This window comes from Mya arenaria, chromosome 12, assembly GCF_026914265.1.
Source record: "Mya arenaria isolate MELC-2E11 chromosome 12, ASM2691426v1".
Classification (NCBI taxonomy): domain Eukaryota; kingdom Metazoa; phylum Mollusca; class Bivalvia; order Myida; family Myidae; genus Mya; species Mya arenaria.
In genome coordinates, this window is record NC_069133.1 from 27763352 (window position 1) to 27778482 (window position 15131).

Below are 15131 nucleotides of genomic sequence, written 5' to 3' on the forward strand. Positions count from 1 at the left end.
CGCGCATGGGACTTGTTATTTACAACTTGGTACGCAGCAGTGATATGAAGCCATTATTTGTGTTTGTGTTAGAAGCCTCGTTTTCTGTCCAAGATAACTCACGCGTGTAATCGGTCTATTGCTTCCGGGGAGATCAAACATCGACCCATGGAATCTATATAGATAATGATATAGATATAACTCAGACGATACAAACACGCTGTATGTACAAGTTATTGTCCGTTATGTTATATTTTTATTCGATTGGGTTAATTTATCGTTTGAAAATAACACATTATTTTCAAACTACATAAGTATTGGGAAGTGACAGTTATATTTTCTTGTAATTTACAAAACCTAGAGCACAATGCAGCTTTCGGTCGACCGCGTCACAAACAGAGCAATTTAGGATTACAAAAAGCAGTATTGTAATGTTTTCTAAATGACTAAAGCTAAAGAAAATGGCAATCCGGTTTACTACCGTATCAATTCAACTTCGCGCAATGTCACAAATCCTTTTATTCCACTACGTATGGGCGATTGACATTCTTCACAAAACACGCTTTTCTTAATGCAGTAATACTAATGTAACACTCGGACATAAACAGACAGACTGAGAGACATCAAATGTATTCTGTCTGAATTGATTGCAGCTAAGGGAACTCATGCAACGCCACAAGCAAGAAATCGCCATTGGAAATGGATTGGAAAGACATTCTGTTGGAAACGGCACGCACGTTTCCATAATGTTTTGTCTGCAAATCATCAAGATTTAAACGTTGAAAGTAGGTTTATTGCGATTGTTGCATTTAAACTTGCATATTGGAGTTTACATTGCAATACGGTATTATTTGGCTTTTATGCTCTTAAATAAGACTAGTTTCTTTAATGAATTGTTTCAACACATTCAAAATTTCAATGCTCAACAAGTACACGAGATGTAACAATAACGTAATTATGATTCCCCTCAACTTTGAACGATGTGAACAGATTGCTTTAGTAGTACCATAATATCACATAATTGCCAATACAAATTTATATCAAGAAATAATGAACTTGATTGTAATTGTAATGTCTACTTTCGCCAAATGTGTTCATTTGCTTAAATAACCTTTCGCTAATAGCGCTTGTTTTCACTTAATCTGTTTGATTGGTTGATTGATATTATCACGTGATGCTATCCATGTCTTGTCAAAATGTCAAAATATCCATCACTTTTGTATAAGTCCTGGTGGCCTAGTGGTGAGTGCAATGTTTCTTTTTTTCTTGACTTTACTGGCAAGGATTCGCTCCCCAATAACAATAAAATATTTTTTTACTTAAGTTGTATTTTTCTGCAATCTCGATATCACAGGGTAAAAAAATGATAAAATAAGTGTGTTCAGATGCATCATTGGAAAAACTAATTGTTGGTCCAAAAGCATAAGTGACTCCCGTTAAGCAAATTGTATCGACAGCCTGATCCACTCTTTATATTTCTTGATAACTTTAAACACTATATACCGTTCCTCGGTTGATCAATAACCATGGCTTTATTCCACAACCTTTTTGCATTAAAGCGTACTACCTAGCACCTGGAGGTGGTTTCCAGCAGTTCTCTGCAGTAGACCTTCGATAAAATCGTTACTGATTCGCGAGGAATGTGCGATCTAAGGATCGGCTACGACTTTACCACCATTTAAAAGTAGTGTTCAGACAAACATTGATGCACTGAACGGACATGTGCAGAAATGGTTTACTATGTGCTATATAGCAGGTATGAAATAATGAACTTCGGTGCGAAATATGCGTGCTAAACCTTTGCAGCACCATGGCGCGTTCTGCAAGAATTGAGTCTGTAGACTTGATAACATTTTACTAGATTGTTTTGTCTATGTCTGTAACCGTGATTAAATGCAATGACAGCAATGGGAATCGATTGAATACACAACGGGATACCAAAAGCCTCTTATTTAATGTAAAATTTCTTAATCCCAATGAGAGGCCCTCATATTTCTGATTGATTGTTTTAATAACAGACGTAAATATCTTTCACATTGTCAAATTTGAAGTATTCGCATGCAAGATGCATGGCTTTCGATTGTCTGATTGCACAAATGTTTATAACTGAAGAAACAGCAATGAATATCAATTTAGATGTTCAGATGTTGTATCGAAGAATTATAGGATGCTTTTGATATTTAAATAAAGAAAGAATGCACGTTATATGTTCGTAAATTTCTTTACATCCATTTTTGAAGAATAATAAAATACAATAAAGTTAATAAACACTACAAGCAGAGAAAATTATTTGAATAACGAGTATTTATATTGTCAGTAAATATAATAAATTGCATTAAAATCATGCTCCAATTTCTCGAAACATGTTAAGTCCCTTCTAAATTGATACAGGAATGGTGATTATAATAGTTTTTGTTTAATTTCTTTCATTGTCTCTTATCAAAGAGTTTTGAGAAATTTAAAAGAAATTGTTTTTTAAAGATAATCATAATACACTACTATTTGGTATGCAGTATAAAGTGTCAGCTTACTATTTTCTGAGTATAATAAGGGCTTTAAGCCTGGTTTTCTTAAATGTTTCGAGAAAATAGGGCATAATCTCAATATATGCTCTGCCTAAGGCTGTGAACAAAAACAAAAATAATGGCTTCATATCATTGCTGTGTACCAAAATGTACATAGCAATGCTTTGTCGTTCAATAGCAAGTCAGATTGTAAGCTGAATCGTCTGCATGATAACACTGTGTGTAGTCAATTATGGCACGATCCCGCACTGACTTATTTTAAACAGAATGTACAATGTATGTATTTTCAACATACTAAACAATGTACTTATTTTAAACATACTGAACAATGTTTTTTTAAACATACTGAATGCTATACTCATTTTGAACAGACTCACGGTAAAACGTACTTATTTCTGTTTTTAAAAAGACTGTAAACTGTACTTATTTAAAACCGACTGTACATTGTTCTTATTTTAAACAAATTTTACACTGTACTTATTCTTATTTAAAAAAAGAATAAACACCGTTCGTATTTGAAGCAAACTGTACACATTCAGAACGCTTTCTCAGAAATACACCCACCGAAGGTTCTAACGCATCCAATAAGACGAATGCCATGCGGAAGGAATGTTCGAATTTCGGAAATTGACTTGTTGTCTTTACTGGCATTGTTTCTCATTATCTTTTTTCAAATTAAATTCTGTTTAGTACGTTTGTAAACAAAAAGTTATGTTTTGAATATTGAATCGTCCGAATGAAAGCTGCAAGAGGTATTTGACAGGTTAGTTTATCACAAATAGGATGCTCGTTGATAAATGTGGCAAAAATGCATTTTTCGAAAGGTGTAAATAAATCAATAAAAAAATAATGATTAAGAATATTTGAATTCACGTCATCATACAGACACAGAATATTACCTGATTGGCTGGCATATTGTCAACTCAAAATCTGACACAGGGAGTGTGTATCGGTTGAGTGGCAGTTGGCGGATATTTTAACACCTGCGAAAGTTGAAATTCTTCATGATCAAGCCTTGTGCTGAATGATTGCCTATCTACAATTTCATTTGCTGAAAATGTAGGTTGTATTCTAAGATAATTTTTCGCGAGATATCCACATGGTTCCAAGCTAAAAAATAATTGAATACAACGGAAGTGGAACATGAAGTTTACACGACTTTCGTCACAGGCGCAAACTAACGGTCTCACGGAATGGCAAAAGGAGCATTAAAACATGAACCATTACCACCTTAAACACATTTTGAAATTTTAGCTTTATTCAAAAAGCAATAAAACTGAAAAAAGTATGCACTTAAAAAAATCATTATGTAAATATTGTTAAAGTGTGCACTGTTAACTTATATTTTTAATTATCGGAAAGTAGGTTAACATCGAAAGTAAACAGCTCAACACTCAACCCCACTTCTGGAAAACAGATACATATGTATGAAATGTATGAATTTAAAATGTGTTTGGGAAATTATACAAATTGTCGACATTTCAATGAGGTTGCTTTAAAAGTAAGAAGGAAGGGTATAAGATTCATAGAAGATATCATTCTAGGACATTATCAACATTAAATTGCATGTACGTACATGGAACTTGTTATGTACATTTTGGTACGCAGCAGTGATATGAAGCCATTATTTGTGTTTGTGTTAGAAGTTACTTTTTTCTATCCAAGATAGCCTACGCGTGAAATTGGCCTTATGCTTATGAGAAGATCAGACATCGACCCATGGAATCTATATCGCAACTGATATGGATGTAACTCAGACGATAAAAACACGCTGTATGTACAAGTTATGATCCGTTATGTTATATTTTTATTCGATTGGGTTAATTTATCGTTTGAAAATAACACATTTTTTTCAAACTACATAAGTATTGGGAAACGACATTTTTATTTTGATATATATTTTCTTGTAAAAAGAGTAATTTACATAACTTGTGGTAATGCTGACGTTCAAACCTAGAGCATAATTCAGCATTTTGTCGAACGCGTCACAGACTTAACAATTCAGGATTACAAAAACCAGTATGGATATGTTTGCTAAAATGACTTAAGCTAAAAATGGCATCCCTGCGTATTTCCTTATCAATTCAACTTCGCACAGTGTCACAAACCCTTTTATTCCACTACGTATGGGCGATTTAATACCTTCACAGAACATATTATTCTTAATGTAGTAATACTAATGTAGCACTCGGACATAAACAGACAGACTGAGAGATATCAAATGTATTTTGTCTAAATTGATTGCAGCTAAAGGAACTCATGCAACGCCACAAGCAAGAAATCGCCATTGGAAATGGATTGGAAAGACATTCTGTTGGAAACGGCACGCACGTTTCCATAATGTTTAATCTGCAGATCATCAAGATTGATACGTTGAAAGTAGGTCTATTGCAATTGTTGCATTAAAACTTGCATATTGGAATATACATTGCAATACGGTATTATTTTGCTTTTATGCTCTTAAATAAGACTAGTTTCTTTAATGAATTGTTTCAACACATTCAAAATTTCAATGCTCAACAAGTACACGAGATGTAACAATAACGTAATAATAATTCCCCTCAACTTTGAACCATGTAAACAAATAACTTCAGTAATACCATGACATTACAAAGTCATGAAGATTATATCAAGAATAAATGCCAATACAAATTTATCAATAAATAATAAAGTTGATTGTAATTATAATGCTTATTTTCTGAGTGCTTAGAGCGAAATTTTATCGAATGGATATATCATTGCAAGTGCGCATGTTCAAGATTCTAAAAAACTCCCTTAAAAATGCATTTAATGACTAAATAGAAATTTTGCGTTTATTTAATAATTGACATTTGACGATAGCTATCTGCTAAATGGATTATTGTTTGTCAGTGCTTTTCTGAATAAATAAATTTAGATCTACTCGGCATGATCATTGGCGAAGGCATGAGTCTGAAAATTATGTTTTGTTCACTGACTCTGTGACACAATGTGTAGAATCCGATAGAAACACTAACTGAGAAATTATGATTTTAACGGATGTTTGTTAAACCACTTTGCATTCAATAAAGGATATGTTACTTATTGTAAAACACCTTGCTAATTTACTAAAACATGCGTTTTCGCAATCATTTTTTGAAAAGTGGCCATGTCTATAATCAAATGAATTCAATTGAACTTTAAGATCTTGAGTCTGAAACTAAGTTATAGAGTGTATGTGAAAAATTGGGATTTATCCTGCATTATATGCAATGGCATCTGAAAAGATACACACTCACAGTTAAAAGTGCCAGTAAACAACATTATTAATGCTCCAGTGTGATAATTTATTAATGTTTATTTCGAATATAACGTTAAGGAAAACAGCGACAAAGAATGTTTGTTTATGACGTACTTTTATGAGGTAGCGATGGCTACTATAACAATTTACAACCAAGAACCTTACTGTTGTAAAGTGTTTTTTTTTCACGACCTTTAATAACCAACGGAGAAACTCGAAAAGTTAAAGTTACAAGCAGACTGACCTTGTAAAACTTCGACGACTGATATTTATGTGACACCTTGTCAGACCAAAAACATAGACGATAAACAATTTCCAGTAGAAGCATGATGTATTATGTGTCAAAATACCCCTTGAAACCTTTTACGAAATTCGCATAAAGACGATCATTTCAGAACTTGTAGTAGGCGCCCAATTTGTTCATTTGCTAAAATTACTTTTTGCTAATAACGCTTATTTTCACTTAATCTGTTTGATTGGTTGATTGACATTATCACGTGATATTATCCATGTCTTGTTAAAATGTCAAATTATCCATCACTTTTGTATAAGTCCTGGCGAGTGGTGAGTACGTCAGTTTCTATTATTTTCTTGACATTACTGGCGAGGATTCGCAACCCAATAACAATAAAATACTTTTTTACTTAAGTTGTATTTTTCGACTTCGATATCATAGAGTAAAATGATAAAATAAGTGTTTTCAGATGCATCATTGGAAAAACTAATTTTTGGTCCAAAATTTTCTCCCTTTAAACAGATGGAATCAACAGCCTGGTCCACTCTCTCTATTTCTTAATAACTTAAAACACTATATACCGTTCCTCGGTTGATCAATATTCATGGCTTTATTCCACAACCTTTTTGCATTAAAGCTTACTACCTAGCACCTAGATCGTGGTTTCGAGCAGTTCTCTGCTTTAGACCTTCGATGAAATTGTCACTGATTCGCGAGGAATGTGCGATCAAAGGATCGGCTACGACCCTGGTCCGCGTTTACCATCATTTCAAAGAAGTGTTTAGACATAGATGCACTGAACGGACATGTGCAGTAATGGTTTACTATGCGCTATATAGCAGGTATGAAATCATGTAATTATGTGCGAAATATGTGTGCTAAACCTTTGCATCACTATGGCCCGTTCTGCGAGACTTAAATCTGTAGACTCGACAACATTTTACTAGATTGTATTGGCTCTGTCTGTAACCGTGATTAAGTGCAATGACAGCAATGGGAATCGATTGTATACACAAAAGGATACCAAAAGCCTCTTATTTAATTTTAAAGTATTTCTGAGTCCCTATGAGAAGCCCTCATATTTCTGATTGATTGTTTAAATAACAGACGTATAAATCATGCACATTGTCAAATTTGAGGTATTCGCATGCAAAATGCATGGTTTTTGATTGCCTGGTTGCACAAATGTTTATTACTGAAGAGACTGCAATGAATATCAATTTAGATGTTTAGATGATGTATCGAACAATTATAGGATGTTTTTGATCAATCTATAAATTAAGAAAGCATGCACGTTATATGTTCGTAAACCCCATTATATCCATTTCTAAAGAATAGTAAAATACAATTAAGTTAATGAACGCTACCAATAGAGATAATTAATTGAATAACGAGTACTCATAATTATTGTCAGTAAATATAATGATTTGTATTCAAATCATGCCCCGATTTCTCAAAACATGTTAAGTTCCTGATATCATGATTAAGAAATGGTGACTATGTTAGTTTTCGTTTAATTTCTTTAATTCTCTATTATCAAAGAGTTTTGAGACTATCATAGGGCGTTGTTTTAAAGATAATCATAATAAATCATAAAAAACTACTTTTTGTTATGCAATATAAAGTGTAAGCAATTTATGTTCTGAATAAAATAAGGGACTTAAGCCTGTTTTGCTTAAAATGTTCCGAGAAATTGGGCATGACCTTAATATATGCTCTGCATAAGGCTCCGGGGTTAACGTATAGAAGGTCACCTGATAATCGTATAGCTGGGATTCCATTTATTTTTAGTAGTTTAACTTAAGTCATTTTAGGAAACATTTTTATAACCCTTTTTGAAATCCTGAATTGCTTAAAAAAAGTTTGAGACGCGACCAAAAGCTGCATTATACTGTATGTTTGAACATCACATTAAACACAAGCTTATATATCACTCTTTTTGCAAACAAATATTAAAATATTATAATATTTCCCCATACTTGTGTTCTTTTTTAAACGATAAATTAACCCAAAAAATAATAAAGGACCATAATTTGTACATACAGCGTGTTCTTATCGTCTGAGTTATATCTATATCATTTGCGATATAGATTACATGGGTCGATGTTTGATCTCCCCGCAATCGTAAGGCCGATTTCACGAGTAGGCTATCTTGAATAGAAAACGAGGCTTCACAAACACATATAATGGCTTCGTAACAAACAAACACACAAATCTTTGTTGTTAGAGAGTAAGTTTACTCGTTTGCATGATGACAACATGGATAGTTAATTTTCCCTTCATCATTTTCTTATTTTAAACGAACTGTTCACTGTACTTATTTTAAACGTACTGTACACTACTTATTTCAAACCGACTGTACAAGGTACTTTTTCTTTACAGACTGTACACTGTACTTATATTAAACATACTGATCAATGTACAGATTTTCAATATATTCAAACATACTGTACCCTGTAGTTATTTTAAACAGACTGTACACTGATAGCTTTCCTAGAAATACACCCTTCGAAGGTTCTTACGCATCCAATTTTAAATTCGAATATTTAAGTCTAAATAGATGACAAGTCAGGCAATGCGGAAGGAATGTTGCTGCGTTTCCTGGCATTGTTTCTCATTATTTGTATTCAAAATACATTCTGTTTATAACATTTGTTAGCAAAACGTTATGCTTTGAACAAAAAATCATCCCAATGAAAGCTGCAAGAGGAATTTGAAAAGTTAGATTATCCCAAATAGGATATCCATTGATAAATGTGGCTAAAATTGTATATTTCGAAAGGTAATAAATAAAAATTTATGATATTATTTTAACTAGACATGAAGTAATAAATTCTTAATGGTTAAGCCTTGAACTTAATGATTGCCTATCTACAATTGCATTTACTTAAAATGTAGGTTGTATTCTATGTGAATGTTACACCAGATATCCACATGGTTCCAAACTAAATAATAAATTTTAATACACCGGAAGTGGGACAGGAAGTTTCCACGACTTTCGTCACAGGCGCCAACGAAGGGGTCTCACGGAATGCTTAAAATGACCGTTGAAACATGAACCATTATCACTTTTAACACGCTCTGCTGTTTTAGCCATTTTCATAAAACAACGAAATTGATAAAAGTATGTCATTAAAGCATCATCTTGTTTCAGTGTGGACAGAAATACAAGCACCAGGCTCGATAGGATTGTTAACTTATATTTTTTAAATAATTAGTACGAAGAATTTTAACTTGTAAAGAAAATAGCTCAAAACTGAACCCCACTTCTTAAAAAGAACAGAAACGTTTGTATAAAATTGATGAATATTAAAAATTGTTTGCGAAATTATACAAATTGTTGAAACTCCAACGATGTTGTTTTAGAAGTAAGAAAGAAGGATTAAAGGTTCATAGAAAATTATTCTAGGACATTATCAAATTTCATTTGCATGTTCGTACATATTTTCCTAATTCAATGTTGGATCTTTAAAAATATGAAAGTAGATCAAGATAAACTTCATCTTAGGATTGTATGAAAAGTTTGTTTGTAATAAAATTACTTAAATATAGACACGGGAACACCCTCTGATTTCAGGAGTTTGCTATCAGGAAATTTATATGGGCGATTAACATTCTTCACAAAACACATTATGCTTAAGCCAGTAATACTAATATAACACTCAGACAGAAAGACTAAAAGACGTGAAATGTATTTTTTCTGATTTGATTGCAAATAAAGGAACTCATGTAACGCCGCCCGCAAGAACTCGTCATTGGAAATGGATTGGAAAAACATTCCGTTGAAAGCGGCAAGCACGTTTCCATAATTTGTAGTCTGCAAATCATCAAGGTTTATATGTTGAAAGTTAGTTTATTGCGATAGTTGCATTAAAAATTACATATTGGTATACAGTTACAATGCATTTTTATTTGGCTTTCTTTGCTTTATTTGTTAGTATTGTGCTTTTCATTTCGATGCACTAAAATAGGTTATTTTTTATTAATTGTTTCAACTCTTTGACTTTATTCAAATGTACAGGGCTTTTCAATTGTACGAGATGTTAAACAATAATGTAATCTTTCTCAATGTCCTACATATTTGATCCATATTAACCATAAATAAATCACTTAAACATATATCTCCACTGTTACATACACATAAATGCCACTACAAATATATTTCAAGAAAAAAAATGATTTTGATTGTAACACATCCATTAATTCTACTAAATGTTGCAGTTTACTGAGTGTTGGCATCAGATTAAACATACCTATGACGTAGTATAATTTAAATATGACATGAATATTAAGACGAGAGGTTGTCAGCAAATAGAAATGGGCGCAGCTCGGTGACGACTTATCGTTAAGAAGATAAGTGCTAGGGCAAAATGATATCGAAGGTCTCCATACTAGCCAGTGCGCATGCACGAGCTTCTAAATAAATCACTTAAACAAATAACAGTAAATTACTTAAAGGGAATTTGGCGTTTTCTATTGTTGCTTAATTGACATTTGGCGATTGTAATTTGCAGCTTAATGGATTATTGGTTGTCAGAGCTTTTCTAAATGATCCAAATGTGAAGCTGCCGGGCATGACCATTGGTGGAGGCAAACTTTTGTTTTTATACAGTCTCTGTGAAAAGAAATCGATGTGTAAACTCCGACTGAAACACAAACTGAAAAGTCTTAAATATAACTGATGTTTGTTTAATCATATTACATTGAACAAAGGATATATTTCCAATTTTAAAAAAAATCACCTAATTCACTTAAACAGGCATTTATTAGTTAAGTCGTAACCATTTTTATAAGCAAATAGATATAATTGTACTTTAACATCTTGAGTCTGAAACTAAGCCTTAGAAAATAAGTTAATGATGGGGATATATCCTGCAATATATCTATAATGACATCTGAAATGATACACACTGGCAGTTCATAGTAACAGTACACACCACTTTATCTTCCTCCAGTGGGGTAATGGACTAATGTTCATATTGAATAATTACTTTACAGAAAACAACGACAACGCAAGTCTGTATATGACCTAATCTAAGGAGATGGCGATTGCTAGAATCAGTATTTATAGCCACATCCCTTATAACTTTGATCCAAGAACCTCATTGTTGAATTGCCCACGGAAAAGCTTAACGTAAGAAGAGGCTGACCGTGTAACTTATACGACTGATATTTATGTGCCTTATGAGACAAATGACACAGACGAATAGCAATTCCCAGTAGAGAGCAAGATGTATTATGTGTCAAAACGCACGTTGGACCTTCTGACAAAATTTACATCAAACAATCATTTCAGAATATGGAGTAAGCGCCTAATTTGTTACAGGGACTCGGTCATGTTTGTGTAAAATGCGCATTTTTTGTATGACAAAATGAAGTGTGGCAAATCATTAGGAGAGTTGAAATGTTGACATTTGCTCAAATGTCGTTTTTGAACATCACAAATTGTTTAGCTTTAAGAATGTCAATGGTCACTGAATAACGACGTTGTTGTTGCGTGATAGTACGATTAGCATGATCACGTGATGTTATTAATGTGCTTAAATGTCAAAATATCCATCTCTTTTGTAGTCCGTTTGGCCTTGTGATGAAGGCGGTTTTTTTATTTTTTATTTACCGGCGTGGGTTCGCATCCCACTTAAACCAAAACTCTTTTCATACTACAATTGTATTTTTTCTGCAATTGCTATATCATAGAGTAACATATTGAAGTGGTTTCAAGTGCATTACCAGGAAAACTTACATCAAATTATATCTTTAGCCAAATCCGCTGTTTCTCTTTCTAAATAACTTGACTCCTAAATACCGTTCATTGGATGTTTAATAACCATGACTTCAATCCACTGCCTATTTGAATCAAATCGTAGTAGTAAGCGTCTGCAACATAATTTCCACTTATTCTCTGCAGACCTTCGATAAAATCGTAGCCGATTCGCCAGGGATGTTCGACCAAGGATCGAGAAATAACGCAAAATCGAATGTTGAAAGACATTTTCAAATTTCTACTTTCCCGGCCCGCGCTTATCTTCAGTAATATGTAGTGTAAAGACAAACAAAGATGAACTGAACGGACAGTTGTATATAGGATTTACTCTGTGCTGTATATAATAGCAGCTATGAAGTAATCAACGTCGGTGGGAAAATGGCTGCTTAACCTTTGCACCACCATGGCGCGTTTCGCCAGACTTAAATCTGTAGACTCGACAAAATTGTACTAGATATTTTTGGCTCTGTCTGTTACGGTGATTAAATGCAATGACAGCAATGCGAATCGATTGTATACACAACGGGATACCAAAATAATCTTATTTAAGTTAAAATTTCTGAATCCCCATATGTTGCCATTATATTTCTGATTGATCGTTGAAATAATAGACGTATAGATCTTTCCCATTGCCGAATTTGAAGTATTCGCTTGAAAGATTCATAGCTTTAAATTGCCTGGTTGCACAAATGTGTATTACCGAAGAGACGGCAATGAATATCAATTGAGATGTTGACAGGATGTTTTTGAAAAGTGAATAAAGAAGTTATGCACGTTAATGACGTACTTTTATGAGGTAGCGATAGCTACTATAACAATTTACAACCAAGAACCTTACTGTTATATAGTGTTACTTTTTTCACGACAATTAATTACCAACGGAGAAACTCGAAAATTTAAAGTAACAAGGAGACTGACCTTGTAAATCTTCTATGACTGATATTTATGTGACACCTTGTCAGACCTAGTCAGACACAGATGATAAGCAAATTCCAGTAGAAGCAATATGTTGTATGCGCCAAAATACCCCTTGGAGCTTTTTGGCAAAATTCGCATAAAGACAATCATTTCAGAACTTGAAGTAAGCGCCCAATCTGTTCATGTGCTCAAGTAAATTTTCGCTAATAACGCTTATTGTCACTTAATCTGTTTGATTGGTTGATTGACAATATCACGTAATGTTATTTTTGTCTTGTTAAAATGTCAAAATATCAATCACTTTTGTATAAGACAGTCCTTGTGGCCTAGTGGTGAGTTCGTCATTTTCTATTTTTTTCTTGACTTTACTGGCGAGGATTCGCACCCCAATGACAATAAAATATCGATAAAATATAGTAAAATATTGAAATAGGTTTTTTTTCAGATGCATCATTCGAAAACCTATTTTTTAAAGCGACTACCTTTAGGCAGATTGTATAATCATTCTGGTTCACTCTCTCTATGTCTTATTAACATAAAACACTATAAATCGGTCCTCGGTTTGATCAATAACCATAGCTTTATTACACAACCTTTTTGCATTCAATCGTACTACCCAGCACCTGGAACGTGGTTTCCAGCAGTTCGCTGCAATAGACCTTCCATAAAATCGTTACTGATTCGCGAGGAATGTGCGATCAAAGGATCGGCTACGACCCTGGTCCGCGATTACCATCATTTAAAAGTAGTGTTCAGACAAACATTGATGCACGGAACGGACATGTGCAGAAAGGGTCTACTATGCGCTGCATGCGAAATATTCGTGCTAAAGCTTTGCATCACCATGGCCCGTTCTGCGAGACTTATATCTGTAGACTCGACAACATGTTACTAGATTGTTTTGGCTATGCCTGTAACCGTGATTAAGTGCAATGACAGCAATGGGAATCGATTGAATACTCAACGGAATATCAAACGCCTCTTATTTAGTTTAAAATTACTGAATCCCCATGAGAAGCCCTCATATTTCTGATTGATTGTGAAAAGAACAGACGTAAAATTTTTCACACTGTCAAAGTTGAAGTATTCGCATGCAAAATGCATGGTTCTCGATTGCCTGGTTGCACAAATGTTTATTACTGAAGAGACCGCAATGAATATCAATTTAGATAATGTATCGAAGAATTATTGGATGTTTTTGATCTATCTATAAATTAAGAAAGCATGCACGTTATATGTTCGTAAACCCCATTACACCCATTTCTGAAGAATAGTAAAATACAATTATGCTAATGAACGCTACCAATAGGGAGAATAATTGAATAACGAGTATTCATATTGTCAGTAAATATAATAAATTGCATTAAAATCATGCCCCAATTTCTTGAAACATGTCAAGTTCCTTATATCATGATAAAGGAATGGTGACTATGTTTGCTTTCGTTTAATTTCTTTAATTCTCTCTTATCAAAGAGTTTTGAGACTATTATATGACGTTGTTTTAAACATAATCATAATTAATCATTATGAACTACTTTTTGTTATGCAATATAAAGTGTAAGCAACTTATTTTCTGAATAAAACAAGAGACTTAAGCCTGTTTTGCTAAAATGTTTCGAGAATTTGGGGCATGGCCTCAATTTATGCTCTGCATAAGGCTCCAAGGTTAAAGTATAGAAGGTCACCTGGCAATCGTTTAGAATCGTCGAAAGTGAGCATAGAAGTTAAATTGATAAGATAATTAGCTTGGGTTCTATTTCTTTTTAGCAATTTAGCTTAAGTCATTTTAGAAACCATTTCAATACTGCTTTTTGAAGTTCTGAATTGCTCAGATTGTGACGCGACCAAAAGCTGCATTATGTGTAAGTTTGAACATCACAATACGCAAACGCTTGTAAATTACTCTTTTAACAAAAACATATTAAAACAAAACTATCAATTCCACATTGCGTAGTTTGAAAATAACGTGTGCTTTTTTAGCCGATAAATTAACCCAATCGAATAAAAATAAAACAAAACGGACCATAATTTGTACATACAGTGTGTTCTTCACGTCTGAATTATACCCATATCATTTGCGATATAGATTCCATGGGTCGATGTCTGATCCCCCCGCCAGCATAAGGCCGATTTCACGCGTCGCCTATCTTGGATAGAAAAGAGAGGCTTCTAACACAAACACAAAATAATGGCTTCATTACAAAATATACATAACCAGTCTTTGTCGTTAGAGTGTAAGTTTACTCGTTTGCATGATGACAACACATTCATTTAATTATCGTTTGATTCCTCATCATTTTCTTATTTTAAACATACGTTTCACTGTACTTATTTTAAACGTAATGATCAATGTACATATTTTTATTATATTCAAACAGGCTGTTCCCTGTAGTTATTTTAAACAGACTGTACACTGTACTTATTTTTAACAGACTGTACACTGAACGCTTT